Below are 19,727 nucleotides of genomic sequence, written 5' to 3' on the forward strand. Positions count from 1 at the left end.
TAGGCTAAATTGTTCAACAGGACTATAAAGTTTCAGGCTCTATTAGAATTTATTGCCTACTTCGAGAATAATTGGATTTTACCCTTTTACCCTCTGAATACCTTCTGCATACACCACAAACGTATTTCAAACTGTTTATGGTAATTTCAATTAACGGGGTAATAGCATAACTGTATCAAAATTACCGATAATTTTTACACGAAACCGTGTTTTCTAAAAACTACATGAGTCGATTTTTATATTTTGTACATTTCTAACAAAATGTGTTAATGAACAAATTTAGCTTTTAAAGAAAACACGCTGGAATAGAAAATTATTTGGGTATTTTGGAATACAGTAATTATTTAGGGGAGTAGTTCTGAAAATTTGCGCCATTCATGCAGCGTATCTGATTTCTATTAACGTTTTACTTCTTGCAATTTTGTATATTTTTTTCCGGGGATTATATCGAAGCGATTCAATTATCTACAGTTATCGGGCAATTACCGTTGAAATTTTGTGATAATTCCACAAATGAGCAATTTGATATAGAAGGGAAATATTTTATTAAAATTAGAGTCTTTTTAACTTCGAGTATATCAATATTTCTGTGCCTCTAATGGAAAAAAAACTATTGAAGCACTGGTAACTTTAATAAGAAGAAAATTTCCGTGGTAAAGTAGTAAAGATTTAGTTTCCAAACTACATTTCCAGGTTAAAAATAACTTTATATTCCAGCTAAACTTGATGAAACTTCAGTAAGTAATTCACGTTTAAGAATGTTTAATGGTATACAAATATTTTTCATTTGAAAATTCTTTATTTATTTATAAAAGAAATTTTCCGAATGTTTTATGTCTTTTGCATATTCAGTTTGTGGTTGTTATTATTTTGTTTTTTTCTAACAATTTTATCTGATTTAACCAACTCAGTAACTTTATTCCAGAACCCCGAACTAAAAACCTTTCATTTCGAAACATCTATATCGTTTGGATATAAGCTAATAAACGAAACAATCTAAACAATGATAAAGGTTAGATTAAAGCGCCTTACTAGATAACCTCTTAAATGAACGATTATACAATGCTCGTCCAAAATCCTGTCTCCGCCGACTAATTTTTGGAAAATCATGTTATTATAAAAGATTTTTGCAGGATTTTTCTAGAAACTGAAAACTAGTCTCGACCAAGATAAATTGTAGTAGACAATCACGAATAGCTTCAAACCCCCTAAATGGCCACCATGGTCTCCGGATCTTACACTACTTGTTTTTTAAGATATCTTAAAAGTTTAAACTTAAAAAGTGCTAAAGGAATTCGAATGTGGAATAAAAGGAATATGTGAAAAAGTGGATGAACAAACATTAAGCAACATTAGAGAAGCGATTTATAATGGGGTTCTTTATTGTGAAGATTTAAAGAGGGGTCACTTTCGATAAAAGAATTTTTGGGTTCTCTTTTCTGCAATGTAACAGTTTTTCTTTTCTTTTATAAACTCTTGTTTTTTCTCTTATTCATAGATTTAATTAGGATATTTTGCTACAGATAAAAAACACCGAGTAGAAAATTGTTAAAATTTAAAAATTAAGCAAAAAACTCCACGCTACATTTTAGTTTGATACGCCCTGATCAGATGTTGACGCTGAGATATATACTGGTGAGTAATATTATCTTATATCTTTTAATTAACGTGTGCCCAATTTCATGGATCTACGTGAAATGGTTGACAAATTAATCGAAGGGGGACGGACTTTAGACGAGCACTGTATAATTATTTTACTAGTCTCAACATCTGATAATCCCTTTAAAACAACCCCGCCATCCTGATTTGGGCTAAACGGCAAAATAAATGTGACTTCTATCTTTAAGCCATGGCATTAACTGAACTAAACAAACCCATTACGTTCAGATACAATCTGGAAGTAATCGGCGATTGTTTCAGCAGCAGCACGAAATCTAAAGGCCATTCATCCACGTTGTCGATTAACTTGCCCTGAACAATGTTGATTATATCTATAGAGCAAAGGAGAGTCGTGATTACCCACATATTGAGCTTAATGTAGAAACGCTGATATTAGCGCCATGAATGATTTCCGCCCTGAAGGGATGAAGGTGAAGTTACTACTTGTGTTCCCTCCTGTTTGCTGCAAGCTATTTAAGACGATAAGGGCGCAAATGACTTTACTCAAAGTAGGTACTTTGTGTTGCGAATAGCACATTTCAAAACGCTTATAAATGGATAGAACTGATTTGCCAATGAAAGCTAACACCGCATTGAAGTTATACCAATTAAATATCTTGGTTAATAGAGAACTGACGTCATTTTAATTAATTTCGCAGTGCGCTAAAAAATTGAACAAACCCTCGAGAAATCATATCTGACATTAAAGCCTATTAAAATCAATCTTTCGTGCGAAAGTCAAAATATATTATGAAAATGCATTCAGGGTTTCAAATCCATTGAAATCTTCGGTTTTTAGCCATGGGAGAATCAAATGAGGGTGTCACTTTACGTCTGAAGCTGAAATTTCAATATCTCCCCTCCCCATTAAAACGTCAATCAAATAGGTAATTACAAACTCAGCTCTACAAAGCATTGCTAACTGACTTTTCAAATCCATTTTCCACTTTTTTCCCAACGAATGGATAATTGCAATGGCACGCATGTGTCTGCATTGCAAAATTGCTTTGTTGTCACCCATCAGTCTTCCAAATAGCATTTTTAATGTACGCAACATCCATGGTTGTTTAATTACTCTTGTTCGTAGGGAAAGTTTTTTTATAGTTGGCAAAATCTCTAATTTAGATAAAGCTTCTTCGTAGTAACGCTACAAAGTTAAAGTTTATTTTCAAAAAAAGTGTAAACCCGAGTTTCTTTGCTCTGTTTTATGTACTGGCAGCTGACGCAATGTTTATTAAAAAAACACAGGTGAGTGATCAAAGTCGCTTAACGTATACACGCAGATATGAAAAATGTTTCTATATTTAGGTGGAAAATATTCTCCATTGGGAATCAGGATGGGAAATGTTGGAATGACGTTCTTTGTTATAAAAAGTGTTAACGATGATTTGAAGACATTGCAAAAGTGCCCATTTTTAATATAGGGTGCTCCAATTGCTATGGGCCACTATTGCTATCTTCTAAACCGTAAACGTTACAAATTTGGTTAAATTAGACAAAAGTTGTCAAATTTTATGATACGTTAAGATCTCGGGGTACTCTTGTCAAAATTTGTTCGCTTTCGGAAGTATGGAGAAAAAAAGAAATTTTGCCGAAAACGTTTTTTGAAAATAAATCGAAAACCAAGAATTTTCGAAAAAAGTTTTTCTTACAACATTTTATTGGTTTTTAAAGCTCTATACACTAATGTTAAGTTTTAAAAAATAGCACTTTTAGTTTCTGAAATATCGACACTAACTTCAATTTTTTAAATACGGACCTGAACTCAATTCACCAATGACCTGGACCATTCATTTAATTTCTTATTTCAACAGAAGTGCCTAATTTATTTTGTTCTACATTAGAGTTTTAGGATTAGAGAAAAATAAAATTTATAGTTTCGGAAAGACAAACCTAAAAATATAAGAAAACGAAACATGTTTTCGGCAAAATTTCGTTTTTTCCCAATACTTCCGAAACCGAACAAATTTTGGCAACAGTGCCTCGAGATCTTAACTTGTCATCAGATTTGACAACTTTTGTCTAATTTAACCGAACTTGTAACGTTTTTAGAAGACAGCAATAGTGGCCTCTAGCAATTAGACCACCTTGTATATCGTGACAAACATTCCTAAAGTTTATTTGCGCAAGATTGCAAGACTCAAACGCTTTTGTTGTGTACTTCGGAAAATATTATTTAAAGTTTTACTCCTGCATTATTTTACCAATCAAAAGCTGGATTTCTGTTTGACTTCCACAGTAACCTAAATATTAATGAAGTTGGTTTTATGTAAAAAGATTTATGTAAAGAAGTCGTATTTTATTCATATTAAAATTAAGTGGCATTCCCTGTATTAACTTTTACAACTAAAGCTTATAAAACGGTACTTTATTTCACTAAAACTTTTCGCATTTTAGAAAGTACGACGTCATTAGGATGCTCGATTTCATATCAAAATTATATGACGTTCCTTCAATCTTAATTGACAAAAGCGACTGAAAAATGAAAACATAAGGCACATTTGAATGATTTATGTTTGGCTTGTGTAACTAAAGTTTGAAACTTACATTTTATTTCTCATAAAAAATTATATAGAAATAGACGTATATCACACGATCACATATAAATTACATATAATAAATCACATATAAATCAATATAGAAATTTTATGCCATTTCAGGGTTCACGGATGTTAGTTTAAAGGATTGTTTGATAAAAATAGCCAATTTGCCAATTTTGGCAGATTGGTAAAATAGTGGCGAGATGGACGACTTTGCGAAAGCATTTTTTAAACACCAATTTTTTAGGGGCATTTAAGTTCCGAAAACAATACCGTATGAATAATATAAGTGACTATTTTCCCTACTTACGGGAAACTTCAGCAAGCCGGCATAATACCACTATCAATGCGATAAAAGTTTCGAGTTCCGGTGAAAAGTCTAACAAATAGAGAAATAAATAGTTACTGAATACGGAATTGCAAGTTTATCCAGATGGATCTATTCACATAATGAGGGAAAGAAGTGTCAGGTAAACTATAGTATCACCTACGGAAAACAGGTATTACTCTGCTGTCTGGATCTAGGAGATCGATCCAGGCAAGACAAATATTTCAAATTACAAAGAACATATTTTTATAATCAGTAATCTAGGAAAAAGTAATCTAGGAATAATTGGGTCCCCAGGTACAGTTCCGAGCTGCCCGGCTATACATTCTCCAATCTTTAGCAAAAAATTCAGTAATATTTTCAATTTCGTTTGATAATAATATGATAAATGTTAGTATCAAAGATCGCCAATGATAATAACTATTGAAAACTAAAATCAGCTATATGTTTTTTAACAACAATCCAGTTATCCCTGAATTTTTAATCCAGATGTTCATTAGAAATCTGTGAATCCCCAATTTTAAAGAAGGTTTTATACATTAAATTTTCCTAAAATCAGTGGTATCTCTTATCCAAGTTTGCCTAAATTTTTCCCATATTAATATGTCGGGTGCTGTGGTGTCTGTTGATTTGCCAACTGTGATTTCCAAATAGAAATAACTTATAAATCACCGATTTCTTTTTAAAATATTCGAGTCTTAAAACATTTTTAAAATCAAAGGTATTTCATATTATCTAAAATGTTCAGATATTTTCAAAAATCAAAAGCGATGAACAACTTGAACTTTTAGTATACTTACAAGTTTAACAAAAAAACTTACATACAATTTTCTTGTTTTGAAGAAGTGTCTGCAAGTCTTTAGATATTTCTAAAATTAGCCCCAAAGCTTTCAAATAACTTCAGTATTCTAGGGATTTTCAAAGAGTTCAAAGGTAATAAATCTTCAATTTTGTAAAGGAGACTCTAAAAAAGTAATGCATTATGAAAAATGCTGCTGTGAACCTAAAAACGTGGAAAAATACATGATGTTCCACTTAAAGGTCGCAAACATATTATTTCTGTTGTTTTCCTAGAGTTTATTTCCATTAGAAAGAATATCATTTTAGTTCATTTAATAATGATAATACAGTAATATTGATTTTCGCCAATGCAGATAAATAATTAATGAAACCTACTAGCTAGGAAAATTAGCGATTATTAGGACCGAAATGATGATAGCAAAATTTTACTAAACAATAATTGCAAATTTTTAAGCTTAGTTTCCTAAACTTCATTATCGTATTCCGTGATCAAACAGCTGTGGAAATTTCCCAAAGCTTTAAATCTAACTGATCTTCTGTATGATCCGAAATAATGTAAAGTGGTGTAAATCCCTTTCATATAGCTTGAAATGGGGAATAATGGAGTATTCACTTTCAACGCATTGTAGCTTTAATAAACGCCTCGAGTTCCCTTGATTTGTGTACTCATTTCGTTGAAAGATGTCTTTTATTTCGAACAAAATAAAAGAAAGAAGTTTCCAATTTAAATCTTTATGGAACTTTTTACCTGGCACTTTAGAAAATGAGGTGATTCAAGCGCAGGATAGTGTTTTACTCTACTTATATGCATGAAGGTTCAAAATTAATAAAACGGAACGTCAGCCCTCAATGTGCTTTCAGATTCCTCCATTAAGACGGCAAAAAACAACCATCGTTCGCATGCCTCAACTGCCAGTTTCTTCCAACAGACCCATTTTTAGTATAAAAAGCCAATTTATTTTCCTGGTTACCCCATATTTCCCTTTCATATCGATACAAAACATCTTTTAAAAATGAGCCTATTGTGTGTGCTTCCTAGCATATCGTTGACCTGGCACTTTTTCTTTCTGTATTGTTAGCTGCATGTAATCGCTTGTATTTTTAGGGATGATAAGGGCTGTTTGTGATCTTTTTACGTACATTCTCGCCCTATAAAATGTCGTTCGGTTGTGCCGAATAAAATTTCGGAAAGAAGTTATTTGTGTCTAGTAAAAACAGCTATAAGTTTTGTGAAAACATTTGTTAAGTGGGGTTAAAAAGGAAAACAATTGAGAACCCTCTTTTTTCCCACACTCCGTGACGTGTCAACCTACCCCTTCGGCCATTACTATTCCGGCCTTCCCCAACCTTATTCAATTCCCGAAGTAGGTTAATAGGATGCCATTTACCCTATAATTATTCACTCGTTACTAAAGTATAAAATGCCCTGTTATTCGTTTCGTCGGTTTCTACTCCAGAGATCTCTTTTACTATATGAGCAAAAACGGGGTTTATCCATAATCCATAGGATTGGAATATATTAAATATTTATGATGTTCGAGTGCGAAATGGAAACTGTTTGTATCCAGGAGCCTGATGGGATGTGTGGGGAATTTTTAAGCATGATATAGGTTTTCAGATTGTACCGTTATTTGTACAGATTCTAAGGAATTTTTGAATATGTTGTCTGGAATTATTGGAAGTGGGGGTTTGGTTATATTGTATGGAGCGTCACCGATTTATAGGTACCCATTACTATTTGTATGGTGAGACAATAAAGTATTGCTGTCCCACGTATCCTCAGAAATCAGAGATATTCCATAATGTTATGCTAAAGTTTCGAAAATATTGTATGTAATAACCATGACGTGATCTTGACGGTGAAGAAATCTGCTCCTTCATGTAATTTTGAAAGAAAAGTAACTTAAATGTCTCCGACGTTTGTAGAAGAATCTCTGGGATATGAAACCTCCTTAAAATTGGTTGGTGCTTCGCCTTCCCCAAAATTATCAGAAATTTGCCAAAATCTAATTTTTTTGTCTTGTTTTCTGACTATCATTTTCATGTAAATTTAAATTAATCCTCTCCAATGTGGTAGAAAGATTTGCGAGAGATATCTCCCCTAAAACCGGTTGTTTTCTCTTCCCCGAAAATTTTCTGAATTTTTTAAAAAATCAAGACGTAATTGTATGCATGATTTTCAAAAAAGCTAACTTATAAATTTCTAATTTTGTAGGAAAAATTTCAAGACTTCAAACGTTTTTATAATCCATATCCCTTCTTCTCCACAATTTTTTGAAAATCGAGGCGTCTAGAATTCAGGTTCTCGATTATTTTTGACCCTGATTTCCACGGAAAATAACTTAAAACTCTTCAGTCCTGTGGTTGCCTTTTCGTGCCTTCAAAACCTCAGACTTTCCTAAAACCAGTGGTGTTCATTTACCTCACCAAAAATTTCAGAAATTTTTAGAAATAAAAACGTCAGAATCTCGAGGTCATGTACTTTTTATCTTAATTTGCTTGAGGGGCTTTATTAGGTGCCTTATTATAGTAGCACTGATCTATAATCATGAGATTTTCTTGATCTTCAACTCAAACGAATTAGAAATTCAGCCAAAGACTTTCGCCCTTCACAGGAATTGGCATCATTTATAGTTGAGATCAAACTAAATTTGTCGTCATGTATAATAAATAAACCCCGAATATTCTGGGCAACAACTAGTTTTTTCAAGAGTTGGACGTTGGTTGAACTTAACCAAGTTATCCAGCGTGATAGAATTTATATATAACCAATTGACACCGATTTATCGATTGAAATATAAAGTGAACAGAGCACCAATCTAGTCATGCTGCATAGCTGGAGGCATCCAACCAACCACCATTGATCGCTTTACGTATGCAGTAACTATTTAGGTGATCGGTTGGACGTAACGCAGCACGATAATTTGTCAGCGACCAATACGTTGAGTGGGCCGGTTGTACGTAATTCTAGTCATGCAAGGTGACTGGTTTCGTCCAAGCGAACATCATTGACCACTCAGGCATTCATTAAATGCTGTAGATGTGCGATTGGGCATGACGCGTGTTAAATTGTGGACGGCCAATGCTTAAAATACTTAAAGGGTTGAGCCTAATTTGTTGCCATTATTTAAGAAGATGACTTGTCTATTTCTAGGTGCTTGTGTTGCGATTCAGTGAATGTGTAAAAGTTCTTCTCCATACATCATAGGCAACTCTAAAACGCCAAAAAGATATACAGAAGCTACTTGCCATTAAACAAATAGGTATACATTTATAACAAATATTTCCTGAACATTCATTGTTTATGAAATAAGGTGATAAATCATACTGACACATTTCGTTCTTAGAGTTTCATCAGGTATAGTTTTGTGTGATTGGCGGATTGCCGCTTATCACAGACGAATACCATTCTCAACTCAGTGAACTTGATAAAAAGTGTAATTTGAAAGTTGGCTTTTCTGTGATCTCGTTTATGTATGTAAATATTTTTATCAAAATTCCGGCTGCATAAATTGCACACCAACCGTAAATTTTCATGTCCTGGGGTGACCCATAATCTCCATATCCGGAAGTTATTTCCAGGCAAAATTGTTGAGCAGGGCCGTAAACTTTTACTTCCTATTAGAATTTACTGCATGCTTCACGTATAATGCAATTTTCCTTACCGAATGCCTTTTCTATGCAGTCTGAACATTACTATATAAAGTTTCCGAATATTTCCAGTCAAGTCGCTTGGCCATTAGCATAATAGAGTGACACTATTCTCTTTACATAGAGGGTTTTTTTAAACAAAAATACAACGTGTTTTAATGGTTCTTATCAGAATCCCTTTTAACGATCCGTTAGCATTAAAGCGTCATAACTTTTTGGCCTTATAAAACTTCCTGGCGACCGTAAAATACAGAAAACTTCCAAATATGATTTTAACGACCCCACTGAGGGATTTCAAAACTTCCATTTGAAGAGACCTCAGGGAACAATGTTATCTTGATAATATTATTTTTTGAAATATAAATTTGGCTCGGAAACATAAAAAGTTTCCCGCGGTCGGTGGCAAATTTTGATTAAGATTAAGATTTCATGCTGAAAGCTTGTAGTTAACAATGCGTTGTAAAAACTCCTTAAAGAGTTGTTAATTAAGCTTAATTGGGGGTTTCAGCTCCGGTTTGGGATGCATTGTAGAATTCCTCAACTTCTTTTTCTGGACTTCTCTATCTTCAACGCACACTTGAACTTCTTTTACACATTTCCTTTTAGCGCATATAAATGGACTCTGTCTATCCAGTATCATCAATCCGAAGCTGAAGCATTTTGCGCAATTACTATATAAATTCGAGGTTTCTCATATGTGATTTATTGAGGTATAGATTTAGTCTCCCAGTCATTGGTAACTCCGAATTAGCTTGAATATTGAATTCGGCCAGCTGGTTAAAGAGGCTCTAAAACCAGATTTATGATGGTACAACTGTACTCTATTTAACCGCCCTAACGGTCCATTAAAGGAAATTTAGCACCTACCAGCAATGGACTTACATTGTAACCGGTTTGTTCAAATTGCATTCGATATATTTATCTTCCAGATTCAATCTCCTTTCCCTTTAGAACCGTCAAAATAAAGGCCCATATTTTTAAGCATGTCTATGTACACGTAAATAAGGCAGTCTCGAAGCTTTTAGTAACTTTAAACGATAAGGGGAAAAGATACAAAGACTCGACAAATCTGCCTGGGGTAAATTCGTGGAAGGGGAGAAACAATCTTGATAAAGGCAAAAACGGTGTTTCCTAACTAACAGGCAGTTAACGCTGTTGTCCTCTGGTTAATAATGCTCAACCCTCAAGGCAATTACCCAAAAACCGGTTGATTTTCAGAGATTTATTTTATTTTTTATTATGGCATCGAGTTTTCCAAGCTTCAAGGCAAAACAGATTGTTTGAAAGAACTCGAAATTGGCACGATAAGATTTCGCTTCGAGTTTTAAATAGCCTCAAATAATAAAGGGAATTAAAACGAGGGCAGAAATCCGGTAATAAACGAATTATACTCCAAATCATAATTTAGACGGACACATTTATCTTCGAACCACCGGGTTTATTAGGATCGATCTTGATTGTCCTGATTCAAGACGAGATTAATTGAAATGCCGCTGGAAAGTTTCTAAATTAAATATATTCGGCTTTAAACCATGCTTTAATAACACATTGTGTCAGTTAAGAGAGCCCGGATGTATAACTATGTCAGGGAATTTATATTTAAATTTGCTAATGGTTCCACAAGCAGAAAATTCGAATTAAAATTTTCAAACTGATGTTTAAAGGGCAAACTCGAACTACTGGCAATATAGGGTCCATTATTTCAATCTAGATTGATGCACACTGCCTTGAAACTCGATTACCAGGATTATAAAGCAAACTGACTTACTGAATAAACTACGTGAGTTTTGAGTCGGAAAGATAAGTGTCTAAAATTTAACATCTTTACTTAGCCAGACAACATTATCAAGTTGTTGGAGTGGGTAATGTATACAATAATATGTATAATGATGATGATTTAAATAATAATATAAATGAAGCTTCTGACTTATGCTAACAACTTAGACTTCAGGAGATCGGCTCTAAGATTATAAAGCCAGAAAAATTATTAATATTAATTCAGAAACAAAGAAAGATAGAGTGAAGGATGGTGAAGAAGCTACAAGAGTTAATTACCCCAATTTGCAACTATTACAAAATTACATAAATTTGTTTATTACCCAAAAGATCATCTCCTCGAGCATATCCAAACCCACTCTTTGAAATCTTAAATATGTATTTACTTTTTTCTTGTTAGAAAGAGGGTCTCAGTGCCTTCATAGGGATCATCTTCTATTCAGTAATAAAATATATATGTATGTGTTGACATAAACTGATGACTTCGTATACGACATTGCTAGAAATTGAAAATATTCTTTTGTAAGTCGGTACTAATTTTTTTCTGCCGGATTTTGAAGAATGAAAATTTTTTTCATTACCGAAGGAGCTAAAAGATTACGTAAATTTGAAATTTCAACGATTACAGTACAGCTAATGTAATATTTGTTGGTTCTATGAATAACTCTACGTATTTTCTATTAAGCACCTTTCATCTTGTTCTAAATCTATTTTTCAGTTTTTGAGATAATGGAATCTATAGCTTCACATATTTCAAGCTTTAAGTGACTGTAAGCTCTAAATGCTTTGAAGTAGAACAACACGATTTGTTCTCATTTATTTGTAATTTATTAATTCACATCTTGTCAAACAATGTAGGATGGCATATAAATGGACAAACTTGTTTGCAATCGCCCAATTTTGCGGATACTTTAATTGAATACATCCCGCTTCTTCACGCTCACAGTTGGTGTTGAGCTCCATGCCAAATTCTGAATTACCCATATATCTTAACCCGTTTTTTCGAAGTTCCTTGGATAAACTGAGTTATATTGTTTCCTTAAAGAAATCAATTATATAGCCTTATTTTCAACACCTCATAAGATACTTTCACCTAGATTCGATTGGTATAATTCAGAATGGATTTTATCGGAAACCGCTAATATTTCTCCAACCAGCATTATCGATTTCCAGTATTTTCCAGACCAGAAAGTCGGGCATTTGTGTGGAAGAGTGAAATCTTCATTCCTTCACCGAGGAATGAATATTTCAGATTCCTATTTACTCTATCATTATGATTAGTTATTTATTTAAATTTTGTGCCTTATTAACTTTAATGCCCATAAAAATTAGCAATCCTTTGGAATATGATTATCTTCAGTGCGATTGTATTTTTTTTATTGAAATATTAACTAATTAAACATCTTACTGATCCAACGCTCATAATGACTTTCGTTTACTTAAAAAAGTAATAATCGAGAAATCAAATAATTTCTTTTTAATGTTCGTTGAACGAAATAAAATGGGTAATATGTATAATAATTTAAATAAAAAAGTTATACTTAATCAATGAAGTAAAACTAAATTCTTGTCATCTTGAATGTATATACAATTTACGAGGTACTGGAATGGTTGAGCTAAAGAATCACATCAAGATAATATTTTATAGAAAAAATAAAAATATTATGGTAATGTTTACACAAAATGCCAAGTGAAGTGCCAATCAAGAAGCTGACACTTTTGCCAACTGAAATCTCATTAAAATCTTGTAGTTTTTCGTTAATAATTGTGACTAAAATCCGGAAAGCAGAGACGGTTCCAAAGAGAAAATTCCCAAAGCTTAACAGTTCTATCCAGTTAATTGCAATCAGACTTTCTTTATTTGGTTTTTTGATGACAAAGCAGGTCGAGATTGTAGACATAAAATTGCAAAATTTCAAATAAGAAACCCCGATTATTGTAAACAGAGATGGTTTCTGAAAAATTTCCCAATAGTTTTTAGAAGATTCTGCTCACTGCCACAAATAATGCAATATACATATCCCGGTGGTTTTGAAATCTAAATTTTTCTTCTTCTGTAAACCTTAGTACAAGATCCAATCTTTATGCAGGAGTTGAAAAGAGATGTTAAAATGATGAAAGTAAAATTTCCAATTTAACGAAGTATATAAATGGAGAGCAAATATCTATAATAGCCGATTCTTGCAATTAATAGAACAACCACACCCACAAAGCTATTGATTTGTCAAAAATGTTATGATTTTTCTGAAATTTTCAAGAAGAATGTTTAGATCATTACCGATGGTGGAATATCGAATTGAGAGTTTATCAAAATTTAATAAATTTTCATCTTCAAAATCTATTACTCTCAAGTCGGAATTTTTCGGACATTTGAATTTACATTGCTTCACAATTCACATTTATCAGTTTGTCTGAAAAAACATAATTTACTTTCTGTCATCGAACTTTGAAAAATGCCACTGTCTTTGTTATATATTGTATTGAAATATGTTTCTTGGTATAAAACCACTAGGTTCTTGTTGGTTACATAAAATATAAAAAACGAATAAAGTGTGGGCTAAGAGAGGCAGGAAAAAATATTGTACGTCACGCGACCAAAAATGTGCTTAGTAGCACTTCCCCTAGGGCTCGTCCTGCAAAACACTATTTTCTGGTCTTGTAACGTAAATAACTAATGTGTCAACAAATTCACTCTTTTTACAGCAATTCCTGAACTATGCTCCACCAGACTATTTTTTATCAATAGTTATTACAATGTCAAATTTACTCCACCACGAAAAGAAATCGTAAACTTTTCGTGTAATTTCGAAAACCCCCTAAAAGCAGAGGGAGTTTTTCATAATATTTATCTTCATCAAAAGACTAACCTTGTAAACCTTTTCGGCGAATACTCCGCATAAAAATTTCCTTCAATCCCATTAAGCGAGCGGCTTTTTCAGTTGTTGAGCTTGGTATTTTACCCTCCCTCTCACTTTATGCTGTGGATTCAGGGGATGTTCGAGGAGTTTATATTATTCCCTTAAAAAATTCTTATTTAAAAAGTTTAAAACTTATCTACTTATAAGAATTACCATTCGAGCTTTTAGAAAAGTTTGCGTGAAAGTATAGAGATCTCGAAAGACGTTCGCACGATTTCTCTTCGAATCCATGTCACCCCAAAGAGGGAGGGTGTGAAAATAGATGGCACGTCACAAATACAGGCGTTTATTAAAAAACTTCCCGACGTATCTGCTTTGAATACACACCGAGTGATTCTTAACGCTAGACTGATCCTTTCCTCGCTTATTTTCAAGGTTCATCTGCTTCTCCTCTAATATTATGAGATTCGTTTGATGTCGTTTCATCCCCTGGTCTTGGGATTATCTAAATTGGATTCTCTGGCTAACCCGCATGCAAAACAGCAATATATTGCTCAACAAGACCGTTGAAAATAAGTAACAAATGGGTAAAAGTGTCAGGAAAAGAAAGTGAGGAAATTAAAATTTATCACCTCTGCGGCCTAGGTGAGACAGTAACCTCCACTGGGATTCGTAAATTTCGGGATCATAAATTGTAGTCTTGGAGACAGTTGAAAAGCAGAGACACACCGCAACTGTTGAACAAAGTGTAAAGATAAAATAATGTGACCCATAACTACATTGAAATATTAAAAGACCCGGGCCATATTTGCTTCTAGTGCACTATGAGGCACTTCATCTTAGTTTCCCATTTTCTCTAGTTTGATTATTATCATTCGGGCTAGCAAGCAGGAATTAGCTAATTTTACAATCTCAGGGGATTTTGCGGAGAATGTCCTGCAGGATGAGCAAAATTCGCTATAAATTGAAGAGGAAATTTCTGCTTTGGAAAGCAATTACTTAAACTAGCTTGAGAGATTTGGGTTGCTTGTGATATTACCTATGTGCTGTGAGGTTTACAGCTTAAGACTGAGTAGGGTGGTAGAGGATTAATAATTAGCACGAAAATGCAGGAGAATGTTTATATGGGAAGAGGGGAAATTTTTATTTGGGAAGAGAAAATCCATTATTGTTGGGCACATGTGGCAGGTTGCTTTTAGTTCAGGTAAATTCAGGTTAGGATGAAATTTATCCCATAAAAGCGCTTTCCTTGCATATTTTTGTAAATTGAAATCTGAGAGAAACTCGTATCTTCGTATTGCAAGGAATAAACTGGAAGAAATGTTATGATATGTAGTTTACCATACCAAATTAGTAGAGTATATAATGTAAAAAGCTTAAGGGCATTTTGCTCAATTTTTGGTATATACGAGTATGCATATCTAGCTACTAAAGAAAGGATTGCAAGATTATTTATTTTGAGCCTCACCATTAGATAAATGTTTTTTCGTTCTTGTGATTTTTTTTGTAAGTTTTGCAATTTATTTTCATTCCTCAACATCTGCTGTTTTTAAAATTAACATTACAGCAGTTTATGTTGTAATATATAAATATTAGGTAATCACAGGAAAAATCATCTCCAGAAATATAAGCTTACCGATAAATAAATTTAAAAAAATCTAAAACTACTTTTAGTACTTTCTACAGTAATTAGTGTAATTTCAAAATTTATATATGAGTACTTTTTTTTTATTATTCTAATAATTTGATTTCGCTTTGATTGAGGGCTCCTCCATAGCATTTTTCTATGAAAATAGCTCTATTCACTAATGTTTGCAAAACAAGGGCTCAAATATTCTTTATATTTCAATCGAATAGTCTATGGGCACAATTTTGGTGGTATAACACTGAACATCTTCATTTTAAGCTCAAAACTTATGAATTACTTCTAAAATTTCTGTAACTCAATTAGATTTAACTAATGAAAAAGCCAAGGAGGATTCAGTTAAGGAATAAAAAATTCAAACAGATCATTAGGAAACTGAAAGAGTAAAAAAAGAAACAAAATAGGTTAGCAGATCTAGAGCAGTGATTCTGGTACTTGATTTCCAAAAACATCCGAGCGTTTTGAATAATTAGTTTGCGGTCGTCGATAGAGATTCATCATAAGAAGTCACGTAGTTAGATATTTTAATAAATGGAAAATTTAATGATTTTAAAAATGGATTACTTGAAAAATAAATGTTTGGCTTGACTTTTCTATAATAAAACCTGACTTGACATCAGAGCTGTTGTGACACTCTAATGATCCAAAATCCCCTAAATTAATGTGAATTCATAATGCGTTCTGCAAAACTTGAAGTAATTTACTATTTGCCTCACAAACTTCAGACCAACATCTTAAAAATAACAGAAAACTTGACTAATTCAAAATCGCTTAGATCGTTTCCTCATGAGGATTTCCATAAATTTGACGCTTTAAAAATTCCGGTTTGTTCGGAAAATTTCCAAAATATTCAGTCTTTTCTTAATTCGCTTACGAATACTGCTTTCCTTTATTTAAATATGAAGTTTTAATTGAAATTTTTCTGTCATTGTCTCTTATCTTCAATTAGACAAAACAGACAGCCAAACGAATAAAATTAAAACATAATTTCTTCATTTTTAGCCCGAAACAATGGGAATTTCTTTTTTCGGTCCCATATTGAATTTATGAATAAATTGTGCGAATAACCCTTGATGAAGGAAAAGAAAGGTCGTAAAACGTGATAGAATGTAATCGTGCTCGACGAGTCAAAAGCCCTTCTTAAGTACTTACACGAGGTTGGAATCTCGAATTTTTAATTTAGGCCTCGGTTGTGAGGGTGGTGGCGGTTTTTTAATTAGCCGTTGGCTTTAATGAGGAAAATATTTTGAAAAAATACCCCTTTTTCATTCTGGGGGTAGCTAAAATAAGACGGAAGCCGGGTTTAATGAATTAGGGACAAGGGTATAATTTGAGATTTTAATTTCACGTAACAACAATAATATTTAGTGTCTAATGAAACAATACCGAAATGCAGTATCAGAACCAAAACAAAAAAATTAGTTCTCTTTTTAAAAATGCATTTTATTGAATTTCAATTTCTGAGCAAGGGAATTCAATGTATTATTCAACAATAATATTCCAAGTATTACAATACATCCCATCATATTGAGGGTGAAAGTATTATTTTAGCAATATGAAGTATAACTAGTCAATTTTATGAGCAAATGCAAACATCTTCCATTGTAAACGATTCATTTTCAATCCTGTAATATTCCATAAAACATGAATTATTCATTATTCGATGTTATTCAAACGAATGCAAGAATTTGGTTTGCATTTTATAATGACAGGATTTTGGGGCTTTCGAAGGTTAGAGAAATACCCTCAATGTAAGCAATTCTGCATTATTTAGGGAGACGTGGCTGTGTGCAGAAAGAGAGGGAATTAAGTAAGAATAAATGGAAACATTATGCTGAAAAAAGATTTTCTTTTTAAAAGCTTTAGGACTAAAAATAAGGATCCCAGAATTTTTAAGACCCATTTATATAGAAGCAATAAGGAGCAATTTTTGTCATCTTTATACGATATGTTTAGAAAGAAAAAAATCTTTTTGTATTAAATTTCCATAATGCATATATGCTAATAGTGAGAAATAGATCAATATCTTTTTGAGAATTCGAGTTACAGCAAATCTCATTATAGTAGTTTTGAAGAAACTTCCAAATGCATAATTGAGGAAACGACTCTGAATACGCATTTATAAATATTTAATGCATTATAAAGTAATATAAAACAACCGCCCGTTTATGAAAAAAGTAAAATTGTTTTTTCAAACGCAAGCATTATGCCTAGAAAAGAAGTCTCTATAGACGTTCTTCATGTTGGAAACATCAGAAGGTTCTATAAATCGGTGTAAAACCAAAAAATATAAATGAGAAAGTAATCGGGAATATGTGTTATCTTTTAAATATTGGAGGCAATAAAAGTTTGGATTTGGCTTTTGGTCAAACTAGGAAAATTTCTTAATATTAGTAAAAATAAAAAATAATAGCAGAATGTATACAACAGTCGACATATTATAAAATCAGTCAGATATTTTTCCTGTTTAAACCTGAAAAGTTCATGAGTGGAACAATCCAGAAGAGACATTCTTCAATATTGGAACCAAAAGAAGGTGTTTGATCCAAATTAGGCGCGTGTACGTGGTTGGGTCGATTTACCCCTTTCGATACGATAACCGTGAACTACGTAGATCGTGGACTGGATTGATCGATTATGAAGGACCACCCTGAGTTCGCAGTCTCAGAGACACTGTTTTCGCATATAAGAGAAACTAAACCTTCACTTAACAAAGGTTTATTGGTAACATTAACAACTATACAATATCGAGAGATACGTTATTTAAAGAATGTTGACGAGAAGAATCTAGCGCGCACGAGTCCGTGAGTAGCGAGAAAAGAGAGCCTCTTCAGTTTCGCACCCTCCTTAAGTACTGATACGGAAGTGTAACACCCGTAGACGTACTCCCCATAAGGCCCCATTAGCGGCTTCTAGGCTACCTTGTCGCGTTAAGGAGGCACTTAGAGGCATGGTCGCTGGGCTTTTATTGGAGCCCAGCCATTATATTCGTTTGGCGGTACCTTTAATTTAGATTCGCAATTTTAGTCCGACAAAGAATAGCTGGAAATCCCAATCATAAAATAACTTCCCTCAGCCGAAGATGGGTGTTAAGCGCTGGGAATTCCAACAGTATTACCCAATGGCTGGGGTTGTCCATGGGCGTAACATCAGTTTCTTAAACTCACTTTGAACATTTAAACTAATAAATAACATAACTATAATCCATGATATAACAATACGCCACAAGTCTAACAGAAGGTTATGCTATAAAATAGCCTTGATAATGTATTTAAAATTATTAAAGGAACAACAAAGCTATAAAAGAGTGTATATATAAAACAGTTGTTCTTTTATAAAATCAGTTGGATTTTTTTCTGGATAGTTCCCAGAGGTATAAACGTGAAATAACCGTAAATAGAGGTTGATTAGCATAGTGGTAATGGAAAATCCTACATATAAAATTACTTCCCTTTCATAAAACGCGAACTCATATTTTTAAATACCAGATAAAAGTGTGTATAAAATAGCCTCCCCTTTATTAAACTAGTAAGAGTTTTTTTGTCTTGATCATAAAGAAGTATCCCGAGAAAAGAACATTGATTACCTATAATAGCTGACCTTTTATAAAATCATTGATTAATAAATTTTATCTCCAAAACTCAATTGGATTAATCAAGAAAACAAGAATGTACCAACGTAAACTTAATGCAGGAGAAATGAAAGCTGCATAAAACAGTGTCGCTTCCATAAGACTAATAATAAATCACTGTTTTTCTGTCAAAACCCAAAAACATCATTGAAGATACAACTGTTAATTGATTCTCCTAAAAGTTGACTGAAACAGAGAGGTTCATAAAACAGTGGCCTTTTCATAAAGGAAATTAGTAAGTACTCCTTTTTTCAGTCTAAAATCTAATGTAGTCGATGGTAACTTCGAATAGATAAATGTTTTTAAATAACGAGAAAAACAAAGAGTGGTTTATAAAATAACCATATTTTGTATAAAACTAGTCAAAAATAAAATTTTTCTTATCGAAAACCTAAAGATAATTGAAGTATTAAATGAATACCTGAATACCTAGATATTCCTAAATAGCTGAAAAATCAGAAGGCTATATAAAACGTCCATCCTTTCACAAAACTAGTTGAAAACTAATGAATTGTTCTCTGTCAACAATCCAAAGACCGTGAGGTCTTCCATGATAGTCAAATTTGATATTTCATATATAGAATGTTACTTAACCCAAACTTCAAGTGGTGATTCTTTGGCTGATTCTAAGACGAAAAGTGTAAATAAACATAGGTCCGGCAATGTTTTATTTTCAACGTACAGAGTGTCAAACTTTTTTTTTAATCGGTAGAAAGAGGAGCAATATAGTTCATGCACAATCCGATTCCATCTCACTTTAGCATAGTAACATGTCAATTTCTGAATGCAACTTATGGAGAAAAATGGATCGGTGGCGCGGGTTCACAGTCACGGCCAC

At 33.0% G+C, this 19,727-nt stretch overlaps 1 protein-coding gene across 3 annotated transcripts in view; it reads right to left on the reverse strand.

The window, feature by feature from the left end:
* The window catches only part of LOC136416045 (uncharacterized), a 139,089-nt gene that overhangs the window by 82,141 nt on the left and 37,221 nt on the right, over positions 1–19,727 (reverse strand). The window contains exons 1-2 of one of the 3 annotated variants that reach the window (XM_066401026.1): positions 13,814–14,004; positions 13,623–13,733 (exon numbers count right to left, since the gene is read on the reverse strand). The exons of 1 other annotated variant lie outside the window; for it this stretch is intronic. The gene's annotated coding sequence lies outside the window, so the exon portion shown is untranslated. Of the gene's footprint in view, positions 1–13,622; positions 14,005–19,727 lie in introns of those variants that run through there. One more of the 3 variants, XM_066401025.1, reaches the window with a different exon arrangement.

The sequence above is a fragment of the Euwallacea similis genome, chromosome 22, assembly GCF_039881205.1.
Source record: "Euwallacea similis isolate ESF13 chromosome 22, ESF131.1, whole genome shotgun sequence".
Taxonomy (NCBI): Eukaryota; Metazoa; Arthropoda; class Insecta; order Coleoptera; family Curculionidae; genus Euwallacea; species Euwallacea similis.